This window comes from Triticum dicoccoides, chromosome 2A (assembly GCF_002162155.2).
Source record: "Triticum dicoccoides isolate Atlit2015 ecotype Zavitan chromosome 2A, WEW_v2.0, whole genome shotgun sequence".
Taxonomy (NCBI): domain Eukaryota; kingdom Viridiplantae; phylum Streptophyta; class Magnoliopsida; order Poales; family Poaceae; genus Triticum; species Triticum dicoccoides.
The window spans coordinates 98,732,938-98,748,490 of NC_041382.1; positions in this window are offsets into that span (position 1 = coordinate 98,732,938).

Genomic DNA, 15,553 nt, shown 5'->3' on the forward strand with positions numbered 1-15,553 from the left:
AAATACAAGTTTCTAGCAAACATTGTATAAACCTAAAAGCTTTGATCACTCCATCAAAACATATATTCCGATTCCGAGATGCTTGCTCTAGTCCATAGAAGGATTGCTGGAGCCAGCATACCTTTTAGCATCCTTAGGATCGACAAAACCTTTTATTGTATCACATACAACTTTTCTTATGAAAACTTGGTAAGAAAACTTGTTTTGACATCCATCTGTAAGATTTCATAATCGAAAAATACAGCTAATGCTAACATGATTCTGACGGACTTAAGCATCGCTACGGGTGAGAAATTCTCATCGTAGTCAACTCCTTGAACTTGTGAAAAGACTCTTTCCCACAAGTCGAACTTCATAGACGGTAACATTACCGCCCACGTCCGTCTTCTTCTTAAAGATCCATTTATCTCAATGGCTTGCCGATCATCGGGCAAGTCCACCAAAGTCCATACTTTGTTCTGATATATGGACCCTATCTCGGATTTCATGGCTTCTAACCATTTGTCGGAATACGGGCCAACCATCACTTCTCCATAGCTCGTAGGTTCATTGTTGTCCAACAACATGATATCTGAGACAGGATTACTGTACCACTCAGGAGTAGTACATATCCTTGTCGACCTATGAGGTTCGATAGCAACTTGATCCGAAGCTTCATGATCACTATCATTAACTTCCTATTCAACAGATGTAGTCTCCACAGAAAACATCTTTCTATGTTGCATCACTCTCTAGTTGAAGTAGAGGTTCGACAACCTCATCAAGTTCTATCTTCCTCCCACTCAATTCTTTCGAGAGAAACTCCTTCTCGAGAAAGGACCCGTTCTTAGCGACAAACAATTTGCCCTCGGATCTGAGATAGAAGGTACACCCAACTGTCACCCTTGGGTATCCTATGAAGATGTGTTTGTCCGCTTTGGGTTCGAGCTTCTCCGGCTGGAGCCCTAAGCATCGCATCCCCAAACATTAAGAAACAACAACTTTGGTTTCTTGCCAAACCAATGTTCATATGATGTCGTCTCAACGGACTTAGATGGTGTCCTATCTAAAGTGAATGCAGCTGTCTCTAACGCATAACCTCAAAATGAAAATGGTAGATCGGTAAGAGACATCATAGATCGCACCATATCTCATAAGGTTCGATTACGATGTCCGGATACACCATTACCTTGTGGTGTTCCAGGTGGCTTCAACTGTGAAACAATTCCACAATGTCTTAAGTGATTGCCAAACTCATAACTCAGAAAATCCCCTTTTGATCAGATCATAGGAACATGATCTTATTGTTATGATGATTCTTAACTTCACTCTGAAATCACTCGAACTTTTTCAAACGTTTCAGACTTGTGCTTAATTAAGTAGATATACCTATATCTACCCAAATCGTCAGTGAAGATGAGAAAATAGCGATATCCACCGCACGCTTCAATTCTCATTGGATCACACACATCAGCATGCATGATTTCCAACAAGTCACTTGCCCATTTCATTGTACCTGAAAACGGGGTCTTAGTCATCCTGCCCATGAGGCATGGCTCACATGTGTCAAGCGATTCAAAATCAAGTGACTCCAAACATCCATCGACATGGAGTTTCTTCATGCATCTTACGCCAATATGACCTAAGCGGCAGTGCCATGAGAAAGTGGTACTATCATTATTAACTCTACATCTTTTGGCGTGAACATGTGTATCACCACGACCGAGATTCAATGAACCATTCACATAGGGTGCATGACCATGAAAGGTATCATTCATGTAAACAGAATAACCATTATTCTCTAACTTAAATGAATGACCGTATTGCAATGAACATGATCTAATCATATTCATGCTCAACATAGACACCTGATAACATTTATCTAGGTTCAATACTAATCCCGAAGGCATATGGAGCATGCGATGGTGATCTCATCAACTTTGGAAACACTTCCAACACACATCGTCACCTCGCCCTCAGCCAGTCTCCGTTTAGTCCGTAGCTTTTGCTTCAAGTCACCAATAATAGTAATTGAACTGATATCCAATACCCAGGTGCTACCAGGAGTACTAGTGAGGTACACATTAATAACACGTATATACTATGTTGAAGTTGCCAGCCTTCTTATCTACCATGCATTTGGGGTAATCCCGCTACCAATGACCGTTCCCTTTACAATAGAAGCACTTATTCTCGGGTTTGGGTTCAACCTTGGGTTCCTTCACTAGAGCGGCAACTGGTTTGCCATCCATGAAGTTTCCCTTTTTAGCCCTTGGCCTTCTTGAAACCAGTGATCTTGTTAAACCATCAACACTCGATGCTCCTCCTTGATTTCTACCTTTTGCGGTCTTAAGCACCGCGAACAGCTCCGGGATCAACTTCATCCCTTGCATGTCATAGTTCATCACGAAGATCTAGCAGCTTAGTTATAGTGTCTAGAGAACTCTATCAATCACTATCTTATCTGGAAGTTTAACTCCCACTTGATTTAAGTGATTGTAGCACCCAGACATTCTGAGCACATGCTCACTAGCTGAGCTATTCTCCTCCATCTTGTTGGCAAAAGAACTTGTCAGAGGTCTCATGCCTCTCAACACGGGCATGGGCCTAAAATCCCAATTTCAGCTCTTGGAACATCTCATATGTTCTATGGCGTTCAAAACGTCATTGGAATCCTGATTCTAAGCCATAAAGTATGGTTCACTAAACTATCAAGTAGTCATCAGAATGTGTCTGTCAGGTGTTCACAACATCCACAGACGACGTTGTAGGGGTTTGCACATCGAGCGGTGCATCAAAGACGTAAGCCTTCTGTGTAGCAGTGAGGAAACTCCTCGGACTATGGATCTAGTCCGCATCATTGCTTACAATATCTTCCAACTTAATCTTTCTCTAGAAACGTATTGAAACAGGGAGCTACAACGTGAGCTATTTATCTACAACATATTTGCGAAGACAATTTAGACTATGTTCATGATAATTGAGTTCATTATTTAATGAACTCCCACTCAGATAGACATTCCTCTAGCCATCTAAGTGAAGCATGATCCGAGTCAACTAGGCCGTGTCTGATCATCACGTGAGACGGACTAGTCAATGTCGGTGAACATCTTCATGTTGATCGTATCTTCTATACGACTCATGCTCGACCTTTCGGTTCCGTGTTCCGAGGCCATGTCTGTACATGCTAGGCTCGTCAAGTCAACCTAAGTGCATTGCGTGTGTAAATCTGGCTTACACCCGTTGTATTCGAACGTTAGAATCTATCACACCCGATCATCACGTGGTGCTTCAAAACAACGAACCTTCGCAACGGTGCACAGTTAGGGGGAACACTTTTCTTGAAATTTGAGTGATGGATCATCTTATTTAAGCTACCGTCGTTCTAAGCAAATAAGATGTAAAACATGATAAACATCACATGCAATCAAATAGTGACATGATATGGCCAATATCATTATGCTCCTTTTGATCTCCATCTTCGGGGCTCCATGATCATCGTTGTCACCGGCATGACACCATGATCTCCATCATCGTGTCTTCTTGAAGTTGTCTCGTCATCTATTACTTCTACTACTATGGCTAACGCTTTAGTAATAAAGTAAAGTAATTACATGACGTTTATGTTGACACGCATGTCATAAATAAATAAATACAACTCCTATGGCTCCTGCTGGTTGTCATACTCATCGACATGCAAGTCGTGATTCCTATTACAAGAACATGATCGTCTCATACATCACATATATCATCCATCACATCCTTTGGCCATATCACATCGCAAAATACTTGCTGCAAAAACAAGTTAGACGTCCTCTAATTGTTGTTGCAAGTTTTTCACGTGGCTGCCATAGGTTTCTAGCAAGAACGTTTCTCACCTATGCCAAAACCACAACGTGAATTGCCAATTTCTATTTACCCTTCATAAGGACACTATTCATCGAATCCGATCTGACTAAAGTGGGAGAGACAGACACCCGCCAGCCACCTTATGCAACTAGTGCATGTCAGTCGGTGGAACCGGTCTCACGTAAGCGTACGTGTAAGGTTGGTCCGGGCCGCTTCATCCCACAATGCCGCCGAATCAAGATAAGACTAGTGACGACAAGATAATTGACAATATTGACGCCCACAACTGCTTTGTGTTCTACTCGTGAATAGAAACTACGCATAGACCTAGCTCATGATGCCACTGTTGGGGAACGTAGCAGAAATTCAAAATTTTCTACGCATCACCAAGATCAATCTATGGAGTAATCTAGCAACGAGGGTAAGGAGAGTGCATCTACATACCCTTGTAGATCGCTAAGTGGAAGCATTCAAGTGAACGGGGTTGATGGAGTCGTACTCGTCGTGATCCAAATCACCGATGATCCTAGTGCCGAACGGACGGCACCTCCGCGATCAACACACGTACAGCCCGGTGACGTCTCCTACGCCTTGATCCAGCAAGGGGAGAAGGAGAGGTTGGGGAAGACTCCATCCAGCAGCAGCACGACGGCATGGTGGTGGTGGAGGAGCGCGTGACTCCAGCAGGGCTTCGCTAAGCACTACGAGAGACGAGGAGGGAGAGGGGTAGGGCTGCGCCAACAGGGAGATTGAATCGTGTGTGGGCTGCCCCTTTGCCTCCACTATATATAGGGGGAGAGGGAGGGCTGCGCCCCCACCTAGGGTTCCCACCCCAAGGGGTGCGGCAGCCCTAGATCCCATCTAGGGTGGTGGCCAGAAGGGGGAGAGGGGGAGGCGCACCTGTGGTGGGCCTTAGGGCCCATCTGCCCTAGGGTTTGCCCCCTCCCCTCTTGGAGGCGCCTTGGGCCTTGGTGGGAGGCGCCCCAGCCCACCTAGGGGCTGGTCCCTTCCCACTATAGGCCCATGTATGCCTCCGGGGCCCGTGGCCCCTCCCGGTGGACCCCTGGACCCCTCCGGTGGTCCCGGTACACTACCGGTGATGCCCGGAACACTTCCGGTGGCCAAAACCATACTTCCTATATATCAATGTTTACCTCCGGACCATTCTGGAACTCCTCGTGACGTCCGGGATCTCATCCGGGACTCCGAACAACATTCGGTAACCGCGTACATACTTTCCCTATAACCCTAGCGTCATCGAACCTTAAGTGTGTAGACCCCACGGGTTCGGGAGTCATGCAGACATGACCGAGACAACTCTCCGGTCAATAACCAATAGCGGGATCTGGATACCCATGTTGGCTCCCACATGCTCCACGATGATCTCATCGGATGAACCACGATGTCAAGGATTCAATCAATCCCGTATACAATTCCCTTTGTCTAGCGGTACAATACTTGCTCGAGATTCGATCGTCGGTATGCCGATACCTTGTTCAATCTCATTATCGGAAAGTCTCTTTACTCGTTTCGTAACACATCATCCCGTGATCAACTCCTTGATCACATTGTGCAATTATGATGATGTCCTACCGAGTGGGCCCAGAGATACCTCTCCGTTTACACGGAGTGACAAATCCCAGTCTCAATTCGTGCCAACCCAACAGACACTTTCAGAGATACCTGTAGTGTACCTTTATAGCCACCCAGTTACGTTGTGACATTTGGCACACCCAAAGCACTCCTACGGTATCTGGGAGTTGCACAATCTCATGGTCTAAGTAAATGATACTTGACATTAGAAAAGCTTTAGCATACGAACTACACGATCTTTGTTCTAGGCTTAGTATTGGGTCTTGTCCATCACATCATTCTCCTAATGATGTCATCCCGTTATCAACGACATCCAATGTCCATGGTCAGGAAACCGTAACCATCTATTGATCAACGAGCTAGTCAACTAGAGGCTTACTAGGGACATGGTGTTGTCTATGTATCCACACATGTATCTGAGTTTCCTATCAATACAATTCTAGCATGGATAATAAACGATTATCATGAACAAGGAAATATAATAATAACCAATTTATTATTGCCTCTAGGGCATATTTCCAACATGCCGCTAGTATCTTTTTGGCTCATGAGTTTATATTCATAATAAAAGAAGCCAAAGAAATCTTTGCGCATTATAGGGTGGACGCTTGCCGTCCTCCCATAGGGGCTATCCTCTTTGATCAAGAAGAAATAATGCGTTTTCAATCTCTACACTATGTTGCTTTTAATGAAAATCTTAGAAAAAGGGTTCCTACCAATGTTTTAGTTGATAGAATTTCTAAACTTAATGATGATTTGGCTATTCTAAATAATGAACTAGGATATTCTCTTGAATATAGGATCACAAGGTTCTGTCAAAAGAATGCTTATAATGATGAATTGGTTGTGCATTATGAAGGACCAAAGGAGGAACCTATACCTCCCAAGGTTGATCTTGGGGACTTTTGTCCCGTTAAATTTAGTCCTTTTGATTACTTTTTCTTGCCTCAAAGAAAACTTGCTGCCGAACGTAGAGAATATGAAATGAGTTTTAATAATCTATCTTACTATTATGGCAATACCTAGATCTATTCTTACTTGTTATGCCTAGCTAGGGGCGTTAAACGATAGCGCTTGTTGGGAGGCAACCCAATTTTATTTTTATTCCTTGCTTTTTGCTCCTGTTTAGTAATAAATAAATTATCTAGCCTCTGTTTGGTTGTGTTTTTGTGTTTAATTAGTGTTTGTGCCAAGTAGAACCTTTGGGAAGACTTGGGGAAAGTCTTGTTGAACTTGCTGTAAAAAACAGAAACTTTAGCGCTCACGAGAATTGCTGTCATTTTTATTTGGAAAGAGGTATTTAGTTAATTCTTTTTGAAGATGATTAATAGATAAATTCCTCACGTCCAGCAATTTATTTTAGAGGTTTTGGGGTTCCAGATCTTGCGCTAGCTACAGATTACTACAGACTGTTCTGTTTTTGACAGATTCTGTTTTTCGTGTGTTGTTTGCTTATTTTGATGAATCTATGGCTAGTAAAATAGTTTATAATCCATAGAGAAGTTGGAATACAGTAGGTTTAACACCCATATAAATAAATAATGAGTTCATTTCAGTACCTTGAAGTGGTCTTTTGTTTTCTTTCGCTAACGGAGCTCACGCGTTTTCTACTTTAAGTTTTGTGTTGTGAAGTTTTCAAGTTTTGGGTAAAGATTTGATGGATTATGGAAAAAGGAGTGGCAAGAGCCTAAGCTTGGGGATTACCATGGCACCCCCAAGATAATATAAGGACACCTAAAATCCAAAGCTTGGGGATGCCCTGGAAGGCATCCCCTCTTTCGTCTACTTCTATCGGTAACTTTACTTGGAGCTATATTTTTATTCACCACATGATATGTGTTTTGCTTGGAGCGTCTTTTATGATTTGAGTCTTTGCTTAATAGTTTACCACAATCATCCTTTCTGTACACACCTTTTGAGAGAGCAATACATGATTTGGAATTTGATAGAATACTCTATGTGCTTCACTTATATCTTTTGAGCTTTATAATTTTGCTCTAGTGCTTCACTTATATCTTTTAGAGCACGGTGGTGGATTTGTTTTATAGAAACTATTGATCTCTCATGCTTCACTTAGATGATTTTGAGAGTCTTGATAGGATGGTAATTTTCTTAAAATCCTAATATGCTTGGTATGCAAGATTAATAATAAAACTTTCGTATGAGTGTGTTGAATACTAAGAAAAGTTTGATGCTTGATGATTGTTTTGAGATATGGAGGTAATAATATCAAAGTCATGCTAGTTGAGTAGTTGTGAAATTGAGAAATAATTGTGTTGAGGTTTGCAAGTCCCGTAGCATGCACGTATGGTAAACGTTATGCAACAAATTTGAAACATGAGGTGCTATTTGATTATCTTCCTTATGAGTGGCGGTCGAGGACGAGCGATGGTCTTTTCCTACCAATATATCCCCCTAGGAGCATGCGCGTAGTGCCGAGGTTTTTTATGACTTGTAGATTTTTGCAATCAGTATGTGAGTTCTTTATGACTAACGATGAGTCCATGGATTATACACACTCTCACCCTTCCATCCTTGCTAGCCTCTTCGGTACCATGCATTGCCCTTTCTCACATTGAGAGTTGGCGCAAACTTCGCCGGTGCATCCAAACCCCGTGATATGATACGCTCTTTCACACATAAACCTCCTTATATCTTCCTCAAAACAGCCACCATACCTACCTATTATGGCATTTCCATAGCCATTCCGAGATATATTGCCATGCAACTTTCCATCATTCCGTTCGTCATGACACATTCATCATTTTCATATTGCTTAGCATGATCATGTAGTTGACATAGTATTTGTGGCAAAGCCACCGTTCATAATTCTTTCATACATGTCACTCTTGGTTCATTGCATATCCCGGTACACCACCGGAGGCATTCATATAAAGTCATCTTTGTTCTAGTATCGAGTTGTAATTATTGAGTTGTAAATAAATAGAAGTGTGATGATCATCATTATTAGAGCATTGTCCCAAGTGAGGAATAAAAAAAAGAGAAAGGCCATAAAAAAAAGAGAAGGCCCAAAAAATGAGAGGAAAAGAGAGAAGGGACAATGTTACTATCCTTTTACCACATTTGTGCTTCAAAGTAGCACCATGATCTTCATAGTAGAGAGTCTCTCATGTTATCACTTTCATATAGTAGTGGGAATTTTTATTATAGAACTTGGCTTGTATATTCCAACAATGGGCCTCCTCAAGTGCCCTAGGTCTTCATGAGCAAGCAAGTTGGATGCACACCCACTAGTTTCTTTTGTTGAGCTTTCATACATTTATAGCTCTAGTGCATCCGTTGCATGGCAATCCCTACTCCTTGCATTAACATCAATCGGTGGGCATCTCCATAGCCCATTGATTAGCCTCGTTGATGTGAGACTTTCTCCTTTTTGTCTTCTCCACATAAGCCCGCTCCATTATATTCTATTCCACCCATAGTGCTATGTTCATGGCTCACGCTCATATATTGCGTGAAAGTTTGTAGGTTTGAGATTACTAAAGTATGAAACAATTGCTTGGCTAGTCATCGGGGTTGTGCAAGATGATAGCATTCTTGTGTGACGAAAATGAAACATGACTAAACTATATGATTTTGTAGGGATGAACTTTCTTCGGCCATGTTATTTTGTGAAGACATAATTGCTTAGTTAGTATGCTTGAAGTATTATCATTTTTATGTCAATATGAACTTTTGTCTTGAATCTTTCGGATCTAAATATTCATACCACAATTAAGAAGAATTACATTAAAATTATGCCAAGTAGCACTCCGCATCAAAAATTCTATTTTTATCATTTACCTACTCGAGGATGAGCAGGAATTAAGCTTGGGAATGCTTGATACGTCTCCAACGTATCTATAATTTTTGATTGCTCCATGCTACATTATCTACTGTTTTAGACATTATTGGGCTTTATTTTCCACTTTTATATTTTTTTTGGACTAACCTATTAACCGGAGGCCCAGCCCAGAATTGATGTTTTTTTGCCTGTTTTAGGGTTCCGAAGAAAAGGAATATCAAACGGAGTCCAAACGGAATGAAACCTTCGGAAACGTGATTTTCTCATCAGATAAGATCCAGGAGACTTGGACCCTCCGTCAAGAAAGCCACGAGGTGGTCACGAGGGTGCAGGGCGCGCCCCCCTGCCTCGTAGGCCCCTCGAAGCTCCACCGACGTACTTCTTCCTCCTATATATATCCACGTACCCCCAGACGATCGGGGACGGAGCCAAAAACCTAATTCCACCACTGCAACTTTCTGTATCCACGAGATCCCATCTTGGGGCTTGTTCCGGAGCTCCGCCGGAGGGGGCATCGATCATGGAGGGCTTCTACATCATCATCCAAGCCCCTCCGATGAAGTGTGAGTAGTTTACTTCAGACCTACGGGTCCATAGCTAGTAGCTAGATGGCCTCTTCTCTCTTTTCGGATCTCAATACAATGTTCTCCCCCTCTCTCGCGGAGATCTATTCGATGTAATCTTCTTTTTGCGGTGTGTTTATTGAGACTGATGAATTGTGGGTTTATGATCCAGTCTATCTATGAATAATATTTGAATCTTCTCTGAATTCTTTTACGTATGATTGGTTATCTTTGCAAGTCTCTTCAAATTATCAGTTTGGTTTGGCCTACTAGATTGGTTGTTCTTTCCATGGGAGAAGTGCTTAGCTTTGGGTTCGATCTTGCGGTGTCCTTTCCCAGTGACAAAAGGGGCAGTAAGGCACGTATTGTATCATTGCCATCGAGGATAACAAGATGGGTTTTTATCATATTGCATGAAACTATCCCTCTACATCATGTCATCTTGCTTAAGGCGTTACTCTGTTTTTAACTTAATACTCTAGATGCATGCTGGATAGCGGTCGATGAGTGGAGTAATAGTAGTAGATGCAGAATCACTTTGGTCTACTTGTCTCGGATGTGATTCCTATATACATGATCATACCTAGATATTCTCATAACTATGCTCAATTCTGTCAATTGCTCAACAGTAATTTGTTCACCCACCGTAGAATACTTATGCTCTTGAGAGAAGCCACTAGTGAAACCTATGGCCCCCGGGTCTCTTTCTCATCATATGAATCTCCATCACTTTATTATTGCTTTGCTTTTACTTTATTTACTTTGCATCTCTATACCAAAAATACCAAAAATATTATTTATCATCTCTATCATATCTCACTTTCGTAAGTGACCGTGAAGGGAGTGACAACCCCTAAGCGTGTTGGTTGCGTTGAGCTATTGTTTTGTGTAGGTACGAGGGACTCGAGCGTAGCCTCCTACTGGATTGATACCTTGGTTCTCAAAAACTGAGGGAAATACTTACGCTACTTTGCTGCATCATCCCTTCCTATTCGGGGAAATCCAACACAGTGCTCAAGAGGTAGCAGGAGGTACTTGATGGCATGTAGATCATCACCGCGAGCCATATGGATGTGAAGGAGGAAATCCTCAATCCATACAGCGGGATCTGCTGTGCCATCGTATGATTCAATATTTACGGGTTTGAAACCCTCCGGGAATTCATGATTCATAACTTCATCAGTGAAACATAGGGGGTGTGCGGCGCCTCTGTGCCGGGCTATATCCCGGCGCAGTTCGTATGAGTCTTGTCCGCTGTATTCGGCATGACCGGATTTACTCTTAGTCTATCCGACTCGACGATCATCGTCCCGTGTTGGCGCGCGTGCCCGTTTCCCGTATATTGACCTTGCGATTTTTGCCTTACTGTCCAATATGTCTCGCAGGCCCTTTGTGTTACCCCGGGCCTTAGTATTTTTGATTGAGTGGCGACGGGGTGCGGGCTGAACTTCAGGCTGAAATGCCTCTCTGGCTCGGCCGCGTAGTGGCCGGTCAGCCGCATCGTACACCGGTGAATGAGGTTTCAATGATTCCTCCTCGAGGTGAGGTAGCAACCTACATTTTGGGTAACTCTTGGACGGGCGCTCGAGTTCATGCTCCTCAGCCGCAAGGACTTTGGTCCACCTATCTGGTAGCAAGTCTTGATCAGCTTGAAGTTGTTGTTGCTTTTTCTTCAGGCTATTTGCCGTGGCCATAAGCCAGTGCTTGAAACGCTCTTGCTCGACGGGGTCCTCAGGCACGATAAATTCGTCGTCGCCGAGGCTTGCCTCGTCTTTGGAGAGAGGCATGTAATTGTCCTCCTCCGGTTCTCCATCTGCTGCCTGCTCTGGAGGGCTAGCTTGTTCGTCCTCCAACTCTACATCGTGCTGGAGGGGATTGCTGTTGTCTTTGGCACTATCCGGAGTGTTATTATCTCCTGTGCCAGGATCATTGCTCTTGCTGTGACGGGACTTAGAGCGGCGCCGCTGACATTGGCGCTTGGGTTGCTTCTTGGAGGGGTCATCCTCCGCTGTCTTGTCGCCATTGCTTTCTTTGGGGGTGTCCACCATGTATATATCATATGATGAGGTGGCGGTCCAGCGCCCTGAGGGTGGTGGTTCCTGTTCATCTCCGGCTTCGTCGTCAATACCGTCGAAGTCTTTGGAGTCGAAGTCGAGCATGTCGGTTAAGTCGTCGACAGTGGCTACTAAGTGGGTGGTGGGTGGGCAGCGAATTTCTTCGTCGTCCACATCCCATTCTAGCCGGACATAGTTCGGCCAAGGTTCTCCTGACAGGGAGAGATAACTTAATGAATTTAGCACGTCGCCGAAGGGCGAGTGCTGAAAGATATCCGCGAAGGTGAACTCCACGATTGGTGCCCAGTCGGATTCAACGGGCACGGATGTGAGCGGCTCGGAGTCCGTGGCTAGAGATGAACCTAGTGGTTCGGCGATACGGCTCTCGTACGGTGTGAAGTTAGTATCTGGCTCTATCGCCACTGAGAGGGCGGCCTCCATGACGGGGTCTATCCCTCCGCTCTCGGACGGTGCGATTTGCTCCGGATTAACGGCCGAAGTAGTTGCAGATGAGATCTCCCGAACACTGTCCGATGGCAGAGTTACGTCACACTCATTATGACTTTGCGGCGTACCCGACATGGGCTCGAATCTGTCGAAGATCAAGTCTCTGCGGATGTCGGCGGTGTAGTTTAAGTTTCTGAACCTGACCTGATGTCCAGGGGCGTAGCTCTCGATCTGCTCCAGATGGCCAAGCGAATTGGCCCGCAGTGCGAAGCCACTGAATACGAAGATCTGTCCGGGGAGGAAAGCCTCACCCTGGAACACATCGCTAGCGATGATCGAAGGAGCCATCAAGCCTTATGGTGATGACACAGTGGAACTCTCAATGAAAGCACCAATGTCGGTGTCAAAACCGGCGGATCTCGGGTAGGGGGTCCCGAACTATGCGTCTAAGGCGGATGGTAACAGGAGGTAGGGGACACGATGTCTACCTAGGTTCGGGCCCTCTTGATGGAGGTAATACCCTACGTCCTGCTTGATTGTTCTCGATGATATGAGTATTACAAGAGTTGATCTACCACGAGATCAAAGAGGCTAAACCCTAGAAGCTAGCCTATGGTATGATTGTCTGTTGTCCTACGGACTAAACCCTAGGGTTTATATAGGCACCGGAGGGGGCTAGGGTTACACAAGGTCGGTTACAAAGGAGGAGATATACATATCCGTATTGCCTAGCTTGCCTTCCACGCCAAGTAGAGTCCCATCCAGTCATGGGACGAAGTCTTTAATCTTGTATCTTCATAGTCCAACAGTCCGGCCAAAGGATATAGTCCGGCTGTCCGAAGACCCCCTAATCTAGGGCTCCCTCAGCGGCCTTCTTGTCGGCCTCGAGCTTCTCGGCGGCGGCACGTTCATCGTCGGTGGACATGGTGATGATGGAGACGATGCGAACGTAGTGGATCAGAGGCGAGCAGTCGCGTAGTCGCTGCACAAAAACCTATTCGCCCCTCTCCCGTACAAGAACCAGAAGGGCGGGGTTTTGGAGACCTGCTCTCCCGTCGATCGTGTACGCGGCGGATGGGATGGAGTCACCGGCGGCAGCGGCAGCAAAGGAACGATGGTGGGCGTGTGCGTGAGCAGATGTGATCTGTTCGTGGCGGCTAGGGTTGGAAGACACCACACACTTATATAGGCGCAGCTGTTGGGGATCGTAGCTATAATTCAAAAAATTTCCTACGTGTCACCAAGATCAATCTATGGAGTATTCTAGCAAGGAGGGGAAGGGGAATGCATCTACATACCCTTGTAGATCACTAAACGGAAGCGTTACTAGAACACGGATGATGTAGTCGTACTCGTAGCGATTCATATCGCGGTCGATTCCGATCTAAGCGCCGAACAATGGCGCCTCCGTTTTCAACACATGTGCAGCCCGGTGACGTCTCCCACGCCTTGATCCAGCAAGGAGAGAGGGAGAGGTTGGGGAAGACTCCGTCCAGCAGCAGCACGACGGCATGGTGGTGGTGGAGGAGCGCGGTACTCTAGCAGGGCTTCGCCAAGCACTATGAGAGACGAGGAGGGAGAGAGGTAGGGCTGCGCCTTGGGAGAGAGAGACTCGTGTGTTGTGTAGCCCCAAAACCTCCACTATATATAGGGGCAAGGGCAAGGGGAGGCGCCCTAGGGTTTCCCCTAGGGGGGGCGGCCAGGGCAGATGGGATCTCCCCCTTGGGTGACTTGGCCCCCAAGCCAGGAGGTGGGAACCCTAGATGGGGCGCCCCAAACCCCCTGGTCACGTGGGAATAGGTGAGGGGGGCGCACAGCCCCTTAGTGGGCTGGTTTTCCCCCTTCCCTTCGCCCATGAAGCCCCCCAACACTTGTCGGGGCTCCCGAAACACCTTTCGGTCATGCTGGTCATCACCCGGTACCTCCGGAACACTTCCGGACTCCAAAACCCTTCGTCCAATATATCAATCTTCACCTCCGAACAATTCAGGAACTCCTCATGACATCCGGGATCTCATCCAGGACTCCGAACAACATTCGGTAACTGCGTACATACTTTCCCTATAACCCTAGCGTCATCGAACCTTAAGTGTGTAGACCCTACGGGCTCGGGAATAATGCAGACATGATCGAGACATCTCTCTGGTCAATAACCAACAACGGGATCTGGATACCCATGTTGGCTCCCACATGTTCCACAATGATCTCATCAGATGAACCACGATGTCAAGGATTCAGTCAATCCCGTATACAATTCCCTTTGTCTACCGGTATAGTACTTGCCCAAGATTCGATCGTCGGTATCCCGATACCTTGTTCCATCTCGTTACCGGCAAGTCTCTTTACTCATTCCGTAACACATGATCCCGTGATCAACTCCTTGTTCACATTGTGCACATTATGATGATGTCCTACCGAGTGGGCCCAGAGATACCTCTCCGTTTACACGGAGTGACAAATCCCAGTCTCGATTCGTGCCAACCCAACAGACACTTTCGGAGATACCCGTAGTGCACCTTTATAGCCACCCAGTTATGTTGTGGCGTTTGGTAGACCCAAAGCATTCCTACGGTATCCGGGAGTTGCAAAATCTCATGGTCTAAGGAAATGATACTCGACATTAGAAAAGCTTTAGCAGACGAACTATACGATCTTGTGCTAGGCTTAGGATTGGGTGTTGTCCATCACATCATTCTCCTAATGATGTGATCCCGTTATCAATGACATCCAATGTCCATGGTCAGGAAACCATGACCATCTATTGATCAACGAGCTAGTCAACTAGAGGCTTACCAGGGACATGTTGTGGTCTATGTATTCACACATGTATTACGGTTTCCGGTTAATACAATTATAGCATGAACAATAGACAATTATCATGAACAAGGAAATACAATAATAACCATTTTATTATTGCCTCTAGGGCATATTTCCAACAGCAGCCGCGTGGGCTTGACCCACGCCCGAGTCCATGACAGCCCATGATCCGACGTCTCAGATCGTAGCCCAGTTGTCAGAAACTCTCCATAAGTGTTTCGCAAAAATAACCGCATAGGTGTAAGCTCGGCTCGGCTCAATCCCGCAACCCGCGACGCGGCGCGGCGCGTCGTGGCGAGGCGGACGGCAGAGGAGGAGTGCGCGAGGGCCTCTTCTATTCTCAAGCCCCAATAGCATGTAGAAGAGAAACCCTTATAAAGAGGTCCAACTCCTTCTCCACTAGCGGGGTGGGACTAAACTTCCCACTACACCTAGTGCCATATACC